Source organism: Malaya genurostris, chromosome 1 (genome assembly GCF_030247185.1).
Source record: "Malaya genurostris strain Urasoe2022 chromosome 1, Malgen_1.1, whole genome shotgun sequence".
Classification (NCBI taxonomy): domain Eukaryota; kingdom Metazoa; phylum Arthropoda; class Insecta; order Diptera; family Culicidae; genus Malaya; species Malaya genurostris.
In genome coordinates this window covers 131959006-131980219 of record NC_080570.1, presented here as the reverse complement: position 1 = coordinate 131980219, position 21214 = coordinate 131959006, and the positions used below count along the sequence as shown (strand labels likewise).

The window sequence follows — 21214 nt, the reverse complement described above, 5'->3', positions numbered from 1 at the left end:
CCGCTAAAAAGGTATTGGGTAATTGTCAAGTGGCACTTTCGAAAGGAAGGTACAGTGTCCCGAAACAAGCAGGAGTTCGAAAAAACTGGACAGCTGCCACCAGGAAAGTCACAAAAGTAACTGTGCAGAATTTAATGAAGTATGTCAAGTCCAAAGTGCGAGCGTTTCACAGAAACTAGGATTTTCTTCAATATAATCAGTGAAATGCATAAAAATGTAATTTTTCTACAATATACCGAACACTGATGTCAAAATATGTTTTTTTTTGCTTTTTTATTCAATAATCAATGTTGCTAACTACTTTTCGATACACTTCTTAGATTTGTATTCTGGTCCTGAACACTGGATCTGGTTATCGAGCAAGGTTTATGGATCAAAATACTGAATCTGAGCCTGGATCCCGGAATTGATTATTTATCCGGATTTTGATGAACTTGAAGCAGAATCCAATACTTGGACTCGGAACATGGATCTGGATTCTAGACCTGCACCGAGATTGTGAATCTGAACTCCTGACAGAGATCTTAACCTAGATTTTGAACCTGAATCTGATTTTGGAGCATAGGCTTGGATTTGTTCTCCGAACTTTCGACAGAGTTTCTGAAACTAAACTTTGAACCTAGACTGTGGACGTGAGTTCTATCCCTGGATTCTTGACCAGTATTTTCTCTTTGGACTGTGAATTTGGACGGGGTTCTGGACCTAAGTTCTCTAGGATTCCTCAATTCTAAACTTGAAGCTGACTTATTGATAGAGATTCTAAACCTAGACCAGGATTCTGAAACCAGAGCCCGACAAGTTTTCTGGATCTTAATACTGAATCTGGACATGGATTTTGAACCAGAATTCAAACAGAAAATTTTTGAACCAGAAGTTGAAATCTGCACTTGGATTCTGAGCATGGGTTCGGATTTTAGTCCTGAACCTAAGCTCTTGACTTGAACTACTGACGTAGATTTCGAGTCTAAATCTGAAGCAGGATTCTGGATTCTAAACAAGATTTTTTACTCTGATAATTTGACAGAGATCCGATACATGCACCAGAATCGTGTACATGGAACTTGATCCTGATTGTGGATTTTGAACCTGAACCTGGATTCAGGAACAGAACTCTGGGCTTCGATTAAAGGTCCAAATTTTGTAGCCTGATTAAGGACTTCAATTCTGGATCAGAGTTCTGTTCCTGCATTCTGGATAAAGATTCTGACCTTGGATCTGTATTCTGACCCTGAATCAGTGTTCTCTGTTATGATTCCGAATCTGGACCTGAATGTAATAACTTGACCTAACCTCTTAATATAAATTTGAGATCTGAGTGCAGATTCTGAATTCTCAATCTAATTTCGGGACTTCGATTCTTCGATTGAACCAGAATTCTTAGTATGAAACTGGATTGTGAAACGAGATGCTGAAAATTCTTGCCTGAGTTTTTACCTGCACCTGGTTTCTGGATCTGGATTCAGGAAAATAATTCTCAACCTGGCCTTGGATTTTGGTTCTGGGCCAGAATCCTGATCCCGGATTTGGATTCAGGACCAGAACGGTTCTAGAATTGAACACCTGACAGGGATTCATAGATTTCCGTGACCTGAATTCTGAACATGGACCTGAGCTTCAGTTTTGGACATGGACATTCAAGATTCTGGATCTGAATTCCTGACGAAATTTTGGATCTGAACATGAATTCTGATCCGAGAAGCAGGATTCAGGACCTTAATTCTGTATTTGTAAATTCAATAGAGATCCGAGGCAAACCCCTGAATCATGAATGTGGACCTGGATTCTAATTCTGAATTCTGAACCTGGATGTGAATTTTCTTTCTGTATTTTGTGTGGATTGAGTCTGGAAAAAAAATGATTTGAATTTCTTATGAAACATTTAAACTTTTTTCACTCATTCTTATTTGACCGTAACACCACTTAAGCATTCATTTTTTTAGTTTCAAATCTCACAAGTATTTCGCAATGATTGGAAAGTTTTCCACATTTACTCAGGGCCTAACTTGGAAAGATGTTTTTTCACTAGCGAAGCCCACTATTTTCAACTCTTTGTCCACCTGTTGTAAATTTTGAGTTTACTATCCGCTGAAAAAGAGCAAGAACCCACTTTGGGAATCACTGGTTTAGAGCAACTCGAAATATTCACGATTAAGTTCTACCCATTCTTCCACATAGCGAATTTTGAAAAGGCACCTAATTGTATAGTAATACGTATTCATGTCAAAACAGCTGAATTAATACCAGTTGTATGTTGATTGTTGATTCTATAAGGGAGTCGATTTTTTCACAAATTCACTTGCAAAAAATACTGCACTATTTCAGTTATTCAAGAATGAGTTTTATACACTCAAACAAAAATTCAGTTTAGGTCATCCATTCAGTATTAAAAATTGTTGTTCTTTGTTTTTTTCAAGCAACAACGAAAACAAATCTATCACGACAATATCCTCCCCTAAATTTGGAGCTTGTCAAAAAAAAGCACAGGCACCCCACTTAACATACTTTTCTCAATCATCGATGCAACTATTGTAACTGACCATCTAAAATGCCATTTGACATTGAACTTGCACCCGTAGGGTAGGATTGCCGGCACTACTGACACCCAAAAATACACAAATTAGCGGGACATTGACCGCGAATGACCGAGTCGGCGGCGGGTGGATAAACCAAAACAACAATCAGCCGTCTACCGTCGGAAGGATGCGGCGGCATTCGCTTTGTCCCCGACCCGTGTGTTTTCACTCTCGGAATAATTATTTTGAACTAGATTTTCTTTCTCCTAGCGAAAAATGAACCAACTGTCACATGTCCGATCCTTATGTCAAAAAGCACTCAAAAACATACACAACAAAAAAAAAGAAAACTGGCTCAGAACGATCGTGTCATGTTGCTGCGCATTTGACTTTCTCCGACATCCCATCTACGGACGGAAAACTGAGAAAAATGCGCTTCGATTAGACTATTTACGTAACCACACCGCCCAGCGTTGACGAATCCACGGTAGTTATTTTCCTCTACCAAATGCTTCGGCTACTTCGACCGCCCGGGGAAATGCTCACTACTGGTTGTTGGAAAATCGCAAATATTTTTCTAATTGAAACAGAATTTGACACAATTTTGCACAACGGCGGAAAGCGAGAAAATTTCCGAACTTTCCGCTAATTTACACGCTACACGCAGACACTGTTTTCACTGCACGGTCTAGATATTCACTGACTGTTTGGGTATCTTTGTTGGCGCGCGCACGATTGTCAAACGTCGCCACCGCGGTGGTGCTGAGCGGGGTTTGTCTATATGCCAGTGTGTATGGCGAACCGGACAGGGATGTTCCGTTTTTTTTGTACAATTACGGTGGCACTTTAGATTTTGTGAAAGTCAGCAGCTATTTTTACGTGTTAGCAAGGACTGATATTTATCAAATTTGTTCTGATTCGGCTATCTGATTCTAGTGAATATATTTAGAGCGTTTAGTTTATTTGATAAAAAATACAGCAACCATCTACCGAACATCCCTAGCTAACTCACACGCAAGAAGAATTTTTTTTCATGATTTGCACTTTTCCGAGCGTCCCGTGATTGGTTCTATCCCATTGGCATTATTGAACAGAAGCGTTTTATCTTGAATGTTGGCGAAGTTGTTTACAATTTCACGATTTAATACAAACACACTATTATCGACAAAACAATCTGGTGGTATTCTGTGCAATCCAGACAATGAATAATAACTTTTATTTGGATTACAAAAGCACTCTTGAACTTGAACGATTCGGTCTTATTTCACACGGTGAGCTTCCTTAGTCCTGCCGACCTCGTTGACTGTAGGTACGTGTTACAACTGTGAAGAGTACAATATGATTTAGGTCGCGAGCTCCATCAAATAAAACCGTTTGTTTATCTTTGCTCTTGAACTCCGTTTCGTGATTGGTTAATTTACAAGTTACAGTGACAATCTGCAGAGGGAATATAGAGTAGGTGTGCCTAACGCTGTAATATTTTCTTTTTATCGAATAATTTCATAAAGGGTAGGAAATGAGAAAAGCATTTCAATGGACTGACTCAAAACATGGTACTTCACGATCGTTCTTTGTTGTTAATTTTATGACCCAATATTGAATGTTTTTGTCTTGTTTTGTTAGTGGGATATCACAATTCAAGCGATAGACGCCTCGTAGGCGTTCAGATGTTTAACGATCATTTATCATTGGGACACGAATCGAATCGTTTTTTTACCGGCTCGCCAACTGCGGAATGCCAGAGTTGGCAATCGTCATGACATTTCCGAAAAAAGCAGGTGGCATACAGAAGTGATACTCAAGTTAACATTTCATGAGGATGTGGATGAGTTACGAGATTTTTACGGGTATGGGAAGTTGGGGCATAAATCACCTCATAACAAAATGTTACTATATTTTAACTACAAAAATTAACGGGAATGTTTAATGCGGGAATGACTTACTTCAAACATTATTCCAAGTTCTTAGAAAATAATTAACGAACAAGCTGCTTTGAAAATCCACACGGAACGACCGAAATTAGCTCTGCGCCTAATTCGTATGACTGTTTTTGAATGAGCTGATTTGAACAACAAAATTTCCAAAATAACTATTAAATTAGTTGAAATTCAGAATTTAATTCGCTGGAAAAAGACTTGTTTTTAGAGAATGTGTTTAGTTGGTGAATATCCTGGACACAAACCAGCAAAATTTGATTCCAAAACGAAATTCGCAGTTTCAACTAATTTTGTGATCAAAATCAGAAAATTTAACTCTATTTGTCATCATCACTGCTGAAAAACATCACAAAGAAAACAAAAATGAAATTGGTTTTATTAACAAGTGTATTAGCCAAAAACTCATGAGAAGTGTCAAAGTAAAACAATCCATTAAAAAGCTAAAAAGTTTTGATGTTTTTCGCATTTGTTACGATACATTCATATTGAAATTTCTAAACCGATATGTAAAAATGCCGTAAATTCTTAATGGAAAGTGTATTTATTCAGAATTTGAGCTCATTTGAAGCGATTGTGCGCAATAATGTTTTTACGTGGAACAGTGAAGTAAGTTTCGAATATTGCAATGTTGTTGTATATGTTAAACGAAGTCTTTTGTATTTTTGGATGCCAGGTCATTATTTCAAAAATCTGTCCCTGATTCAAAAATTTATCTGGATTTGTCTGGGTCCCACTATATACATACAAGGAAATTTCGAGCGGGCCTCATTTTCAGTGAGCAAAAAAAAAATGTCTTCACCTCCTATCGTATAGAGGTCAAAACCGTTAAGATATGGTGAGATCTGATAAAATCTTGGAAAATTTGTAAAATCTTGAAAAAATTTGTAAAATCTTGGAAAATTTGTAAAATCTGGCAAAAGATCTGGTTCGTGGTTCGGTTCGTAGCGAGAAAAATCTGGCATTTACTTACCAGATAAATCTGGCAACCTGGCAACGCTGTTTGTATCTTCCAACCTATATTGAAACTAATTATAGTTTGTTTTTCAGTTGAAGCAAAGACATCATATTAACAAGATATCCAGCTCTCACATTTCCCGAAGAAATAATTGGCAACATCATTTTTTGCGAGGCAATTATATATTTGCTCAAAACATAGTTTTGGATCAAGAAAATAAGATCCTTCACAGTTTGTGTATAATACTCGTAGTAGTTGTAATGCAGTTTTAGCGAAAGTCTCCATGATTTATGAAAATTACTAGCTGACCCGTCGAACTTCGTCTCTCCAAAAAATTATTTGTTCGAATTTATGTTTTGGGACAACAGAATTGTCAAACGACTAAGTAGTTAACGTTTATCTCCATTATTTCTCTGATTACTTATCCCACAATCAACGGAATTCGACACACGTTCGCTTTAGCTCAAAAAAGCAATATCACCAAAAATTAATGTGAAAATGTGAAATACTTCTGTGAAGAAAAAATTGATCAAATGCACATATTGTCATCCCATCCTTTGAGTCAATAAAGAATCTCTCTCTAATGGCTTCGACATAAAGGATATAAGGTGCCACGCTTTCTCTTCCAGATGTAATTCTTGCTTTCGGGAATGGATAAAAAAGCTCACTAACCAGAATTTTGTATTGATAAACTTAACACATACATACAAAGCATACAGCATAGAGATGGGCAATTCGTTCGCGAACGCGAACTAGTTCTTTTGAAAGAATGAACGAACTATAGTTCTTTTTTCGAGAACGGTAGTTTATCAGTTCAAAGTTGAGGGGATTTTTTTTTGTTTTTTAAGCTCACTCAACCTTTTTTCAAGGACGGTACTAATAAGAAAGTTTCGTCACGAAACCTCAGTTCTATTTCGAGGGACCTTTTTTTCCTCGCTTAAGCTTACAAAAGTGAGTTCTCGTTCAGTCTTTGAACAAACAAACCAACTATGAAAAGAACGAACGAACGGCTCTGGAGAACTAGTTCTTTCAACAGAACTCTACATCACTGAACGGTTCTTTGAAATGAACTGTTTTGCCCATCTCTAATACAAACCATTCTGAACAGTTCGTTTTAAGGAATTACTCATACTTGAATGTTCACCCGACGCAACAGAATAAACTTTGAAGCAGTTCCTGGTACAGTTTTTAAGCAGCGAGCAAATTTTCTCAGAACTTGTTCTGTATATTCAAGTTGCCAAAAAGTGCCATGCGTATTTTAGGGCTTTAATAAAGTGGGTATTGTTCATCCCCCTCTCTCCACCCAATGGAAGATTTTTCAACAATAGGTTCCATGAACAATAGAGTACCTAATATATAAAAGTGCAAATAACTTGACTTTTCCTTCAAATTTGTGCGTCTTCCCCGCCCTTGAATCTCCACCCTCCTTGAACCACCCCATCTCTTGAACACGTGCCCCCCTGCTTTTGAACCCTCCCTTGAACCTTCTCTTGAAACCCAACCCGGGCCTGTCAGGTACTGTGGAACTTTTGGTTGCTTAGAGAGACGTCGCATAAATTTTAATTTGATATTGATTATGCCAATTTGAACATTCTTCACAGAATATGAAATATAAAATGGCAGTATAAATCCATTATGATAAACATATTGAACATTGATATCTAATGGCCACTTATTATGTGCGCTAAATCATTAGAAAGCAAGAAAAATGTATTAGTTTGACATTAGCGCTTCTACAGAACAATCTTTTAATTGATTCAATCAAAAATTTTCTGATTTGGTAAAGTCGCGCTCATGATGACCAATATTATTTATCTGACTCCATTTCACATAATCCATCAACTGGTAAACGATATCAGAACTTTTTCTCCTGCCTACAGCGGTTTTCTAGAACAGTCATATGCATTCCGTTATTGAGTCATTTGGTAAGCAATATTTTGATATCCAATTAAGCACGTGACTCGAAATGACAAATAACATGAATCAATGTTGTGCTGAAATCTCAATGCATGTGAAATCTCCATACAAAACATCTCCTTGCGCGCCAAACAATTTGTTCAACGATCTAGTATTCTTTCCTAAAACGGCCTAACACTTATGCAACTCGTTGCGCGCCAAACATCAATCGTAGATCTAGCAATCATTTGCGACTTTTACAGTGGAAAATTCCATTGTCCATACAAAACAACTTTATGGATTTTTCTCACTTTTCCAGAAAATTTTCTAAATTTTTTAGATGTACGAACCCGGTGGGGGTAAAAACTGATCAAACAAAAAATAATCATGTAAATCCGTCCATCTGTTCTCACGTGATGCGATTACAAAGAATGATCTCTGCATTTTTATATATATTGATTTTTTGTGATTCATCGTCATTTTTGTATAAATCTATTTCGTGGCGTAAAAACTTGTGCATAGGTTCTGAAAATGCATCATAAAAGTCTATTATCTTCCTCGTTTTTGCATTTCGAAGTTTATTTGATGTCAATAAATGCTACGGTATAGAACATCAAAATGGCGGCCATGAAATTTTCCTTAATGCAAATTAGACTTTAGCAAAGAAGTAACAAATAAAATAGCCCTTAACAAATGTGTCATAAATGTGCCTTAGAGCCATCGAATTTGCTCTGAGTGTAACTGTCATCTAATGAACACACACATACAAAACTAGATTTACGACAGAATTGAACGAACATTAATGTTTTAATGAAAATGCACACCCACTTTGATAATCCAACGTGGTTCGCAATAAAAATCTCAGAATAGAGGAGATGTTCTTGCAAAGTTTAAGTTTGCTTTTATGAACAAATTTTCAAAAAAAAAATGATGATTTGGCAAAGGATATGCAGCTGCGGAGCAAAGACCAAAGCATTCGTGATGAATAAAACGATGGACTCGAAGCTGTACAAGAAAGAAAGCCTAAAACACCGCGAGCTAACTTTCATTGAAGCGCATAAAGGTCCCGTTAAGTGTTGGCTAGATTTGGCGAGTGGCCACTAGTAGATTTCATCGACAAAAAAAAACATAAACCCACCCAACTGCCCGCAGTTGTTCTTTTAAAAACTTTCAAATCAATCCCAAAAATCCAACTTCGATGTATTCTTCCATAGGAGAGAAAATCGATATTTAAAAGAGTGGCCCCGGAACAGCTTGTTTAGTATTTAAGATAATTTTTAAGTCGTACCATAAAGAACTTTTTTTTTAAATTCAAAATAAAAAATAAACAAAATTTCCTTATTAAATTCTTATCCATAACTCGATTACAGTCCTACGTCAGTTTCGCGCTTATATCTCAGACATTGTCTATTCCTAGTTTTCGCTCACTCAATTCCAAAGTCCTGGATTGCCGTATTACATCTTGGGAACATTGACGAATGTACATCATTCAACCGTTTCAAGAGTACTCAAAAATTCCAGTTTCGAGTGACGGTGAATCACAAGCCAAAAATTGGAAAAAAAAATCCGAGAGTAAAAACAAGACAGCTCTGATTGCTCATTTCATGTGGAATCGGAACGTTTTATTGTGGATAAAAAAGTATTTCGAAAAGCTTTGCCAAAGAACTAAGAAACGATCCATGTGGAAAACGTTCAACGTTCAAGATTTCTTAAATCGATACGAACGTAAGCATAGTGTTGCCAAAGTGCGCTTCCGGAAATTCTACACGAAGTTGCCAAAAAGTGCCGGTGTTGCGTCATTGATGTCGAGACCGATATCAAAGTGGATTTTAGGTCAACAATCAGACAGACAACTTCAATTGGTGAGATTCAGTTCAAAGTACCTGATCTAACATGCCATATAAAACATGGACTGAAAAGTCCCGGGCCTAACGAAGAAAATACGATTTTTTTTTGTTCAAAATTAGTTTCATTCATCAATGTAATCTCTATCAAGACCAACGCAATCATTCCAGCTCCGCTCTAAAATTTCAATACCACTTCTGTAGAACGATTTATCTTTTGCCTCAAAATAGGCCTCAGTCTCAGCGATAACCTCTTCATTCGTGCGAAATTTTCTACCGGCGAGCATTTTTTCAGATCTGCTAACAGCCAGTAGTCGCTGGGAGCCAAATCTGGTGAATATGGCGGATGTGGCAGTGATTCGAAGTTCAATTCATGTAGTTTTACCATTGTTCTGATTGATTTGTGACACGGTGCGTTGTCATGATGAAACAACATTTTTTTCTATGCCACATGCGGTCGTTTCTGTGGAATTTCAGCGTTAAAACGTACCAATAACGCTATATGATATTCACTGTTAATGGTATTTCCTTTCTCAAGATAGTCGATAAATATTACACCACGCACATGTAGTGCTTTCGGGTGCTTTGGACGAAGCTCACTAGTTGCGGTCCACTCAGATGACGATCGTTTTGATTCCGTAGTGAAGATCCATGTTTCATCGATTGTCACATATCGTCGCAAAAATTCCGGTTTGTTAAGTTTAAACGTGGCCAAACACTGCTCAGAATCATCAACACATTCTCCTTTCTTGTCAACAATGAGCAAATGCGGCATCCACTTTGAATAGAGCTTTCTCATAGTCAAATGCCCATGCAATATAAAGCCAACACGTTCTTTTGATATCTCTACGATGTTAGCTAACTCACGCAACTTAACTTTTCGATCATTCAAAAAGATTTTGTGGATGTTTTTATGTTTTCTGGAGTTCTCTACGACCATGGTTGAAGTCAGCAAACCAACGTTTTATTGTTGTTTCTGATGGAGCGGACATAACACTTTTCAAGGCATTGCTTCGATTGAATGGTATTTTTTTTATCAAGAAGCAGTGAAAAATCAAATAGAACTAGCGCCATCTATGTGTTGGGCCCGGGACTTTCCAGCCCACGTGTTACAATTGTTCCGAACGGAATAAACCATTCGTGACCAAAGACACAAAGACAGGGGTGTGAACTGAGATTATTGGTTGTTTCTATAGAGAAAGCAATAAATTTTCAGGGAAATCCAAAAATTTATTTATTCAGAATATTGAGTTTCGGATTCTACAAATTTCGTCCATGTGCCAGGTTAATTAGAGACCAAAAAATAAAATTTTTAGAGAATATTCGACGAGCTCAATGATTTGTTTCAGTCTTGTTAAGACGTAAAGCCACCTGGGGCTAGTTTTCAACATGATCAGTATCTAACGAGGAAAACAGATTGGAAAATGACATGCGAACACAACTATGTAATGAACTCCGCGAAAAAGCTACCGCATAGACGGGACTCGAACCCGTACCTTGCTCCAATCTAGGAAAAAAAATTTACCAATTAAACTAGTATCTGAAACACATGAAGAAACAACTTAATTGACTAGAAGAACTGAGCATGCTTTGCTGTGCTCGGGTGCCACGACATTCAATTATAGTCATATCGCTATGATAACTCCTCCGCCAGCAATATTCGACAAGCTATTTTTCTACTTTCCCATCTATGCAGAAAGGTGATAGTCGTGCGGGGCAAAGTCGGAAGAGTACGGCGGGCACGATATGTCCCTAATAAGTTCTTTCAATGTTTCAATGATCGTTTTTTTTTTAAATTGAATTGTTGTTGATAGCGATTCTTATTGGGCGTTTCACTCATGACAATTTGAAAACGATTTTTAGATTTTACAAATGTCAATCACAACTATTTTCCCTGTGCGTTTTAAGTTTATACGATTTCAAAAGTTTATTTTAACCCATAGCAGGTGAGAAGTCACACTGCACAATATTTTCCTCGTTATGACTGATGAGTACTCCTAACGACTAAAAAATGCTAGCGATGACGTCTGTGGCGCACATGGAAAAGTCAGGGTCAACAAACAGACAGTCTGTCATCTAGTGAATGACTAACAGTCGTTTTACCGGCAACTAGACTTACTGTACATTCTTTTTAACTTATTATTTGTGATCTGACCGGGGCATTTTGGCATTACGTTTTGTGAATAGTTAACCGCTCATTAAACAATATTTAAGAAGGGTCTCTCTGTGCATCATGCGGAAGACATGTGGAATAATTTCTACTTAATAATAGAATACCACAATATTTTAATCCTAAAATAAACGTTCAGTACAAACCGAACGCCGGCAATTCCGTCCCAGTTGGAGGCTGCTCTAGAAAAAAAAATCAGAAACAAAGCGTAAAAACCAGTGTCTACCGTTTGTCAGTCAGATAGACAGACAAGATTTCGGTATTTTCTTGTTTGTGGTTTATTTTTGTTTTAAATTCAATTAAGATACATTAGAGTGAAAATATTTTTTATTTCAAAGTCATGCTTGGAACTTGTCATAATATTTAGGAACATTTCTATGTGCTTTTAATTGCTAACGATTGCATCAGGCCCCGATTGAAAAACAAAGAGATTGCATATACAATCTATGTATTTAATCTTATGTCGTTTTCGTTTTTAAATTGCACTACACCGGTGTAGCGAAAGCTGCACCTAAACCGTTCGTTTTTACCAATTGCACTACACCAGTGCTACACTTTTTCTGCACCGATACCACTGGTGTAGCACTCATCAAAAGTTTGGTGTAGCTCTATGCAATGGAATCGTTTATTGTAGTCAATGGTTACTGTTTATGTTTTCGTCATTTTTGTTCGTTTATTCATGCCTCAGTGTAGCACTGCACCGGTGTAGTGCAAATTAAAAACGAAAACGCCATTAAGTAAAGTAATGTAAACATCGATAAATAAAAATAGTGATGACAATCAACATTTGTGTCAGCCCAACTCTTCATAGGTAATTAACGAGACTACTTTTTCCGCCATTACCGGATTCCGATGCACTAAAACATACGTGAAATAGAGTTGTCTACCTAAAGTTATAGAGATAACTGTAAACAGAAGACCACAAAAAAGATGAGATTTTTTACAATATCTCTGAATTCAAAGCGATGACCTATATGTTTTTATACATAATTGGATTGCTAATAAAACCAGTTACAAATAGGGCTAAACTAGCAGTTTTTTATACTCAAAAACATCTAAAAATAAATGACAAACACTAAAAAATTTCAAATTTTAGTTATTTTTACAAAATGCTTAGAAATTAAAGCGGTGACATACACTTTTTATACCCTTAATTATTGTTATTAATATTCACGATTATTTATAACAAATTAAATTCAATGTTCTCAAGGAGAATCTAAAAACAAACGGCATAAATACAGAAATTTTCAAAACTTTTTGCCTTTCTCATATGGAAAGGTTATGCAATCACTATTAAAACCGACTTTTGATCCGAGACCTGGAGGGCCGAGTGTCATATTCCATTCGACTCAGTTCCTCGAGTACGCAAAATGTCTGTATGTGTGTGTATGTATGTATGTATGTAACATTTTTTGTACTCACTTTTCTCAGAGATGGCTGAACCGATTTTCAAAAACTGAGATTCAAATGGAAGGTCTTGTAACCCCGTATAAAGTTCCTGAATTTTATTTGAATCCGACTTCCGGTTCCGGAATTATAGGATGATATGTGCAAAAAAATGAAAATAAGTTTTATTCCTCCTAGGGGTACACAGATATTTATTTATTTATTTATTTTTTTGTACCAACAGATTACATTTATCCAAATGATACATATTGCACGTTATCGTAAACTAATCTATCATGCTATCTTCTGTAAATATCTATAATTTAACCCTCAATTCATAAGGAAAGCTGGCTGGCGAAAAATCTTGAAAATAAGTTTTTTACAGTGCTGCGGGACAAATGAAAGTCGAATACATTTGAACAAACGTTGAATGATCGACACACACTAGCAAATGGTTCATTAAATCCATAGTTTGTTCTAGCACGAGGGATTCTGAAGAAAGAGTTTACCCGCAAGTTACGACGATGGATATTGAAGCATTGCTGTGGAAGAAGATCCACACAATCAATTCGGGATTGGATCAAATCCGCAATAAAAATGGCTTTGGAAGTATCCCGACGAACTGATAACAAATCAAGGTTGATGAGTCTACGACGATTTTCGTAGCTTGGAAGGTTGGCTGCATCTCTCCATGGCAGACGACGCAAAGCAAAACGGACGAATTTCCGCTGAACAGCTTCTATTCGCAGCTTATCGGTTTGATAATATGGTGCCCAAACAACGACAGCGTACTCAAGGGTAGAGCGGACTAAAGCACAATAAAGCGATTTCAGGCAATATACGTTGTTGAAGTTTTTTGAAATGCGGAACATGAGTCCTAGCATCTTAGAAGCTTTAGATATAGTATACTCAATATGATCTTTGAAATTGAGCTTAGAATCTAATAACACTCCTAAATCCTTGATTGATGAAACTCGTTCCAAAACCGCTGTCGAAATAGAGTAGTCATACGTGATCGTGTTTCGTTTGCGAGAGAATGAGATGACGGAACATTTTGAGGCGTTTAGTACCATCCTGTTAACATTGCACCAGTTATAGAATACATCTAACTGAGTTTGTAAGAAAGCGGGATCTTCAGAATCCTGGGTGAGATGGAACAATTTGAAATCATCGGCAAATGATAGCTTCATGCATTCCAGCAAAAAATTCAAGTCGTTGAGGTATAATAAGCATATGAACGGTCCCAGATGGCTTCCTTGTGGAACTCCGGAGCTCGCAATGAATGGTGAAGTGATGTTGTCTCCTATTTTCACAGTCATATTTCGACCTGCCAGATATGATTCAAGCCATTTGAGGAAGCAACCGCTGAACCCAAGCCTTTCGAGTTTGGCAACTGCAATCTGGTGATTAATTTTGTCAAAAGCAGCCGAGAAATCAGTGTAAATGGCATCGACTTGATGATGCGCTTGCATAGATCGAATGATGTATGATGTGTACGACACAAGATTCGTGGACGTAGACCGTTTAGGCATGAAACCATGTTGTGTATCAGATATATAGCTGGAGCAGTGATGAGTGATGAAGTTCAGTATTATTATTTCAAATAGTTTCGATACAGCACATAGGGCAGCAATTCCTCGATAATTTGAAATAATAGTTTTGTCACCTTTCTTATATACAGGAAAAATGTAAGAGTTCTTCCATGAAGCAGGAAAAAATCCGCGTTTAAGAGAGAGATTGAACATTAGAGTCAATGGCATCAGAAGACTTCTTGAACATTTCTTCAGAACGAAAGACGGTATACCATCAGTTCCAGCGTTAGTAGATGGTTTAAGTTTAAGACAAGCGTTTTCGACGATGTCTGTCGTAATTGTAGGATGAGACACAATCGTAGAACGGCGAGGAACATTGTTGGCTGCTTTGTGGATTTGTTGATTCGTCAAAGTTTCAGCGGAGAAAACACTGCTCAAATGTTTGGAAAATAAGTGACAAATATCGACGGGCATTGATGCTTCATGTTCCCCCAAGGACATGTGAGTAGGTAATCCAGATTCTTTTCTTTGATCATTAACATGACTCCAAAAGCGTTTGGGATTTGATTTGAGGCTATTCTGAATCCTGCGTTGGTAGTTGTAATAGAGCGCCTTATTTAATCCCTTGTACCGGTTATTGACAAATATGTAATGTGATCTTAGTTGTAGAGGAGGGTTCCTTGTGAACTTTTTTAATGCACATCTTTTAGCACTTTTATATCGCTTTAAGAGCGGATTCGACCAAGGAGGATGCAGAGAAGTGCACTAACTTTTCTCAGAGATAGGTGAACCGATTCTCACAAACTTAGATTCAAATGAAAGGTATAAATGTCTCATACAAAGATCCTGAATTTCATTTCGATTCAACTTCCGGTTCCGGAATTACAAGGTGATTAGTATAAAATTTACAATTTCAAATTATTTCATCACTTTGCTCAGAGATGGCGTGGCAGATTTAACCAAAATGAGGTTCAAATGAAAGGTCTCATAGTCCTACATAAAACTCCAAAGTTCCATCAGAATGCGACTTCCGGTTCCGGAATTATAGGGTGAAGTCTGTTGAAAATTAATGCAGTCACTTAAAGTGGCGAAACAAAAAAACATAAATAAAATTCTAGACTAACCGCGTGACTATTCCAATCGGTAGTAATTATCAGTGGACAAATACAATAAACCGGTTCTGGCTATCCTGATTCCCGGTTTCCGATTCCGAAAGCACCGGAAAAAGTGTTCATTTATTCCAAAATGGATCTCACTCACTTTCCTCAGCTAAGGATTGACAAATTTTCACAAATGAATATAAGTTCAAATGAAAAGTCTCGTGGTCCCATATTGAATTCCTGAATTTCAGCCGACGCCAATTCCGGACATCCGGTTGCGGAATTACAGGGTGAAGATTATTAAAATATTTATAGCGTTACTAAAAGCGCTAAGTAAAATACGTTAACTAATTTCTAAAGTTACCTCAAAACTAGTCCAATCGATAGTCATTGTCAGTAGACGGCCAAACAAATTGATGTCGGCTTTTCTGATTCCCGGTTTTCGATTAACGACCGGATATCGTGACTATAGATTCGGAAATGGATCCCAGTCACTTTTCTCGAACCGACTTCGATTGTACCGGTTCCCGGACTCCTGTTTCGGGAGTACCTGCAATAGTGGAACTCACATCGTTTTCTGGTCTTATCGATCTGAGAACTGCTTCACTCTGTAGGTTATACTAGTTGATGATGAGAAAGGCATCATTGCACCACGAGTTCAAGTTCTACTTTCTTATTGTACAAAGCCATCGCAAAAATTAAGAATTTCCGTTTTATCTAAAAACAAAAAATCTATTGGTGAAATTCAAATTATGAGTATCTAAGAATTATAGTTTCTATTGATTGCAAACGATAGAAGTATGAAAACATATTTTGATACAATAAAATCTCAATTTCCGCGAAATTTAATTTACGCTCCCACGACTTTGCGCGTAAATTGAGGTTAGAGTGTATACTGAAACGTTGAAGACATAACAAAAATTTTAAAATTTCCGATCCTGCACCGATTTTTTAGATTCTACGGAAATGTTGGACAAATTCAAAATTGTAGTAGATATCAATTGAATTTGTTTTATGTGTACATAAAAATTATTTGGATCTATGTGTTCATTCTTTAGTACAGAATAAAAATCGAAAAAAACGAAGCCTCCATTTTTGAGTAAATTGTAAATAAATTGATTTCAAAATATAAAAAATTATAAATTATATTAGTCAACAACGTAACTGTTCTGGCTTGAAATTTTTAAGCAATATATTTCCGCTGATAAAATTTGAATGTATTTCTACCAATTTTTTTAGTTGTTTTGAGAGAATATATAATTTTATTCACCAAAACAATCTTTATGATAATGATTCTAACAATTCAGAGCAAAAAATGTACAAGTCATCGCTTCAATTTTTGATTTATATGTTAAAAATATTTTTTTTGTGATATTTGTCAATATTTACATTTACACTGTATATTTTCAGGTTGTTTTTGATGGTACAAAAACGTCAGCTTAGCATACATTGTAGCTGGGTTGACTAGCAATCCAATGATGTATAAAAACATATAGGTCATCGCTTTGAATTCAGAGATATTTACGACCATTGTAAAAAATCCCATCTTTTTTGTGGTCTTCTGTTTACAGTTATCTCTATAACTTTAGGTAGACAACTCTATTTTACGTATGTTTCAGTGCATTTTATTTCTGAAACTAGTACCATTCCAATGGTGAACAAATTTCGAAGGTCGGTTGACTAACAACAAAGTTATGACACGAGAAAGTTGAAGTTCTCAAAATTCTATTCACAATGCTGGTGCCGCATAAATGCAGATAGGGCATATTTTGTGCGTGAAAAAAAAACTTGGAACGGGAAAATCACATTTTCATTGATTTTTCCTAACCGATTGTCAATAATGACATACTTAAAATAATCTGCGAACTGTACAAAATTCGAGGGTGTAAAATTTATTGAGATCCGTTGAAAAACAGCTGAGCTATGACAGCTCAAAGTTACCGTTCCAACTTTTTTTGAAGTTTGGTGCTTCGCATAACTTTTTGAGGCTTGGTATTAGGAGTAGTAATATTAATTATTATATTTATCGATCGAACGCAATTGAGTGCAACTGGATGAGATTGCAGCTATAAATCATTTACCGGATCAGAGATTTTCTAACGAATAAGCCAGCAAAAACCAATTTATTGATGTAGATTACATTTTCTCGAGTTCTTTATTACATCTCTGCGTACGTTTTTAAAAGTAGATTAAATTTATTAATTTCGACCAATCTTTGACAATGACTTATCAAAGTTTGTGTTGGTAGGGTAAGGGCTCCCTATTTCATCTGAGCTCCTATTTCCATCTCATCCCTTCACCTCATTACTTTGAACATGAATAATATTTTACAACCTACCTGAACCAAACTGTGAAATGTTTTAAAATGATTATAAAAGCTATTGTCATATTTTCATATTGAAAGAAATGGTTTTAAGTTCTTCGGTTATCGTTTTTTTCATATAAAATAAACTTACTTTTCAATTTAGGACACATTTTCGTCTCAAGATTTACAGTTCGTCATGTTTCTGATTATCTATTAATCGATTCGTCTCAAAACATGATCACTATTTCGCACAATTACACTACCATTGAATGCTGGATGGCTTCATAATTAGTAATGTTCACTTGCCACTTGTTTAATTAACGATTTGAAACTTCAAAAATTACCCGACAAATAATAAAAGTCTTTAAAAATACGAGATGAAAGTTTTTCACTTAGTTCACTTGATTGCGCTTTGTTTTCATCTCATTTGGTTTCGCAAAGTTGCCAAGTTATCTCATATTGTTACAAAAAATAAATTGTTTTTCTTCTTCAAATTATTACCAAAAATTATGTTTTTGGTATCCGTGACATTAGTTTAATTATATTATTGATATTAATATTTAAATAAAACTGGTTTGGCTTCAAATATTACCAGAAAGAGCGTGTTAAATACTAATGAAATAACATTTGTGGCAAATCTAGTAGCACTGGTTTCATTCCGCTATACGTCAACATAACGCTGTGAAGTGTGTGTGTTTCATCGGCTGTGCACAGAGATGCCAGATATTTTCACAGAAAATATGTATTAAGTTGCATAGAAAGTGTACATCTGCTCTATCTGTTTTCACTAATAAAATGATGTTAATCATAATTAATTATCTGCATAAAAGATTTCCACTTTAACATGTGATTTGTCCGTTGATTAATAAACTTTTAAAGAATCACTGCAATCAAATACTAATAGATACTCAGAGAGACAAGTCTAATTTTTTACTTCGCTTTTTCTATGAATCTGTACAAATCTGTATTAAATTAAGGAAATCTGTATAAAATCTGTACTTTGATTTCAATCAGTATGCGAACGCAAAAATCTATACGATACAGATAAATCTGTATAAATGGCATCTCTGGCTCTACACTTTGTTTTAAGAAGGGCTAATGACAAAATAAAAACAATTACTTTTTTGTTTTTATTTAAAGTTCACCAAATTAACTTTACAGTAAAATTTTAAATTTAAAGTGAAAGGTAACGGAAACGACCGAAAAATTTTTAAACGTTGAAATGATTTCAAACTGGTTCTAAAAATATCGTATGTTGTCAGTTGGCATTAGGCCGTTATTAAGAAGAATTCTGACGTTTTGAACCTGCGAGTGTAATAGTGGAATATTTTGTTTTGATCGCTGTCGCCATTGCTAATTTATAGGATGAATAAAGGATCAACGATAGGATGGATAAAAATCCATTGAGATGGAATTAGGAGCAGAGTAGTGATCACATCATAAGTGTTTTTAGCTGTTTTATGAATATTTGTTAAATTTTCAAGAATCAATTCTCAATGTGGAGCGAGGCGAATGAAGCAGTTATATGAAACAGTTATAGTGATTTTAGTGGCTAAATCGGGGTTTGAAGGCGACGTCCTTACAAATAAGATGAAATAGGGAGCCCTTACCCTAGCATATTCCCCTCAAATAGTTCGTTACAGTGACTTGACGGTAGTGATTATACTCTATTGAAAGAATGATAACAATTCCACAGCAAAACTATTCCATAGGTAAACATTGGGAAAGCCTAGTAGCTACTAGTGCAAAAATTTTAAGCGTCCCTTTGTACTAGATTAGACGTTATAAAAAATTCGTTCAACGAAACTGGCAATTTTGATACGTGGAATTATTAATCCTACTGCAGAGTGGTTGTGCTTAGTTCGAATTAACCGGATCTTTCCGTAATCTTTCTGTAATATAGCATATTTTAACAACCTTAACGCGTGCATCTAGCATTCATTTATTAAGTCAACCTAAGGCTTATCTTATCACGGCTGGTTGATGTGTGTATTGTGATTGTTGTCGCATTACCGGATCGGGCCGCCGTGTGAGTGCCTGTAGAAATTCGTTCATGAAGTGTCCTCTTGCCAGACAAATAATTCCATAATATTTGAAATTTAGAGCATTTCAAAGTTGTGATAAATTGAACTTTTAGTTAAAACTAGGCATTTCGTTTAAAAAAAACTAAACAAATACTTTCTCAAAAAATCTTTGAGCACTTTCGTGGCCCTGAAAAGAGTCGTTTAGTTTGTTAATGTTGATCAAGAACATCTGAGTGCTGCATCATCAATTTCTAAATCTTAAATAATATTGTCGGTTACACTGAATTAGAGCAAATAATTGATGATATTCCGCGTTCATTTCCAACTCTTGTTCCGTAATAAAATATTGTTTAAATGTCATAATCGGGAAGCACTATCATGAATAAGGCCGAGCTAACGCAATGAAAATTATTTTTAAAACAAATCAATTCACTGACTACTTCTCGTTTGATTGCTTCGCTTCCAATTTATTAATTTCAACTGAAGTAAACATCCCAATTAGTTCTACTTACATCAGTAATTAGTTGATCCTTAAAAGAACCGATTGTTTTCATTCCTACGTTATTTACCAATGTTCATGCATTTGTTCTCGAATGGAAAAATCAGAAAAATTACGATGAAAATAATCACCTCTCATAGAATTACAGTTCAGGTTAAGATTTTTCTGCCCAGCATTTGCAAACTGATACATTGTGTTATTCTTAACGTAGGACTACGTCTTTCTTCACTATGCTCACCTGGATGCATCTTCCAAATTTCACAACACGAAAATTTTCTCAAATTCTTCCACGAAATGAATGGAAAAAGGTGTAAGATTGTAATTAAAACCACATTGTTTGCGAAAACATTGATTAAATAGTGAAAAAATAGTCCCAAATGAGAAACATCAACAGCCAGAAAAACAACCACTAGTTCTTCTGTGAGCATATCTGATGTTGGACGTTTGCGGTGTGAGGTTTGCTTTGAACAAGTGCGATTGCATCATCCAGTTGTTGGTCGTTTGCATTGGAGAAAGAAGAAACCGAAAAGTGGACAACGATGGGGAACATTATACCAAACCAGCCGTTATAATGGCTCTAAATGTTATCTAAAGAACTATTAAAGTCTGAGGTCAGTGTGTTTTAGGATGGTTTAGAGGGCTATTTTCACACTTCAAATCTGATTTTCTCAGAAACGTTGACGAATAGAAACACCCAACTGACAATCTCTAAGAAAATTAGTTTAAATTATTCTGTGAAAATTTCAGAATGATTCATTGATTTTAGCGGTCGGGAGAGTCTTTTTTCTGAAGGAAGAATTGCATAGCTGAAAACGGCCACTTTCAACTTTTTCATTGAATATCTCGCCTTCAAAGGCATGCATCAAAAATGTATCCTGATAATGTCTAGATAATTTAATTTAAATGCGATTAGTGCATAAAAACATAGGTGTTGTCGCGATAAAAATGAAGTGAATGTTATTTTTGTGAAGTTAAGTCGATTTCTATGCACGCGCCATTTTTGCTGCTCCAGTTTCCCGGTAACGTAACAAAAAATGAGATAAATGAAATCGG

At 36.0% G+C, this 21214-nt stretch overlaps 1 protein-coding gene across 7 annotated transcripts in view; it reads right to left on the bottom strand.

Annotated features, from left to right (window-relative positions):
* The window catches only part of LOC131425804 (AMP deaminase 2), an 84087-nt gene that overhangs the window by 53263 nt on the left and 9610 nt on the right, over window positions 1–21214 (bottom strand). For 2 of the 7 annotated variants that reach the window (XM_058587992.1, XM_058587993.1), the window contains exon 1: window positions 2968–3219. The exons of 3 other annotated variants lie outside the window; for them this stretch is intronic. The gene's annotated coding sequence lies outside the window, so the exon portion shown is untranslated. Of the gene's footprint in view, window positions 1–2967; window positions 3220–21214 lie in introns of those variants that run through there. 2 more of the 7 variants (XM_058587994.1, XM_058587995.1) reach the window with 1 other exon arrangement.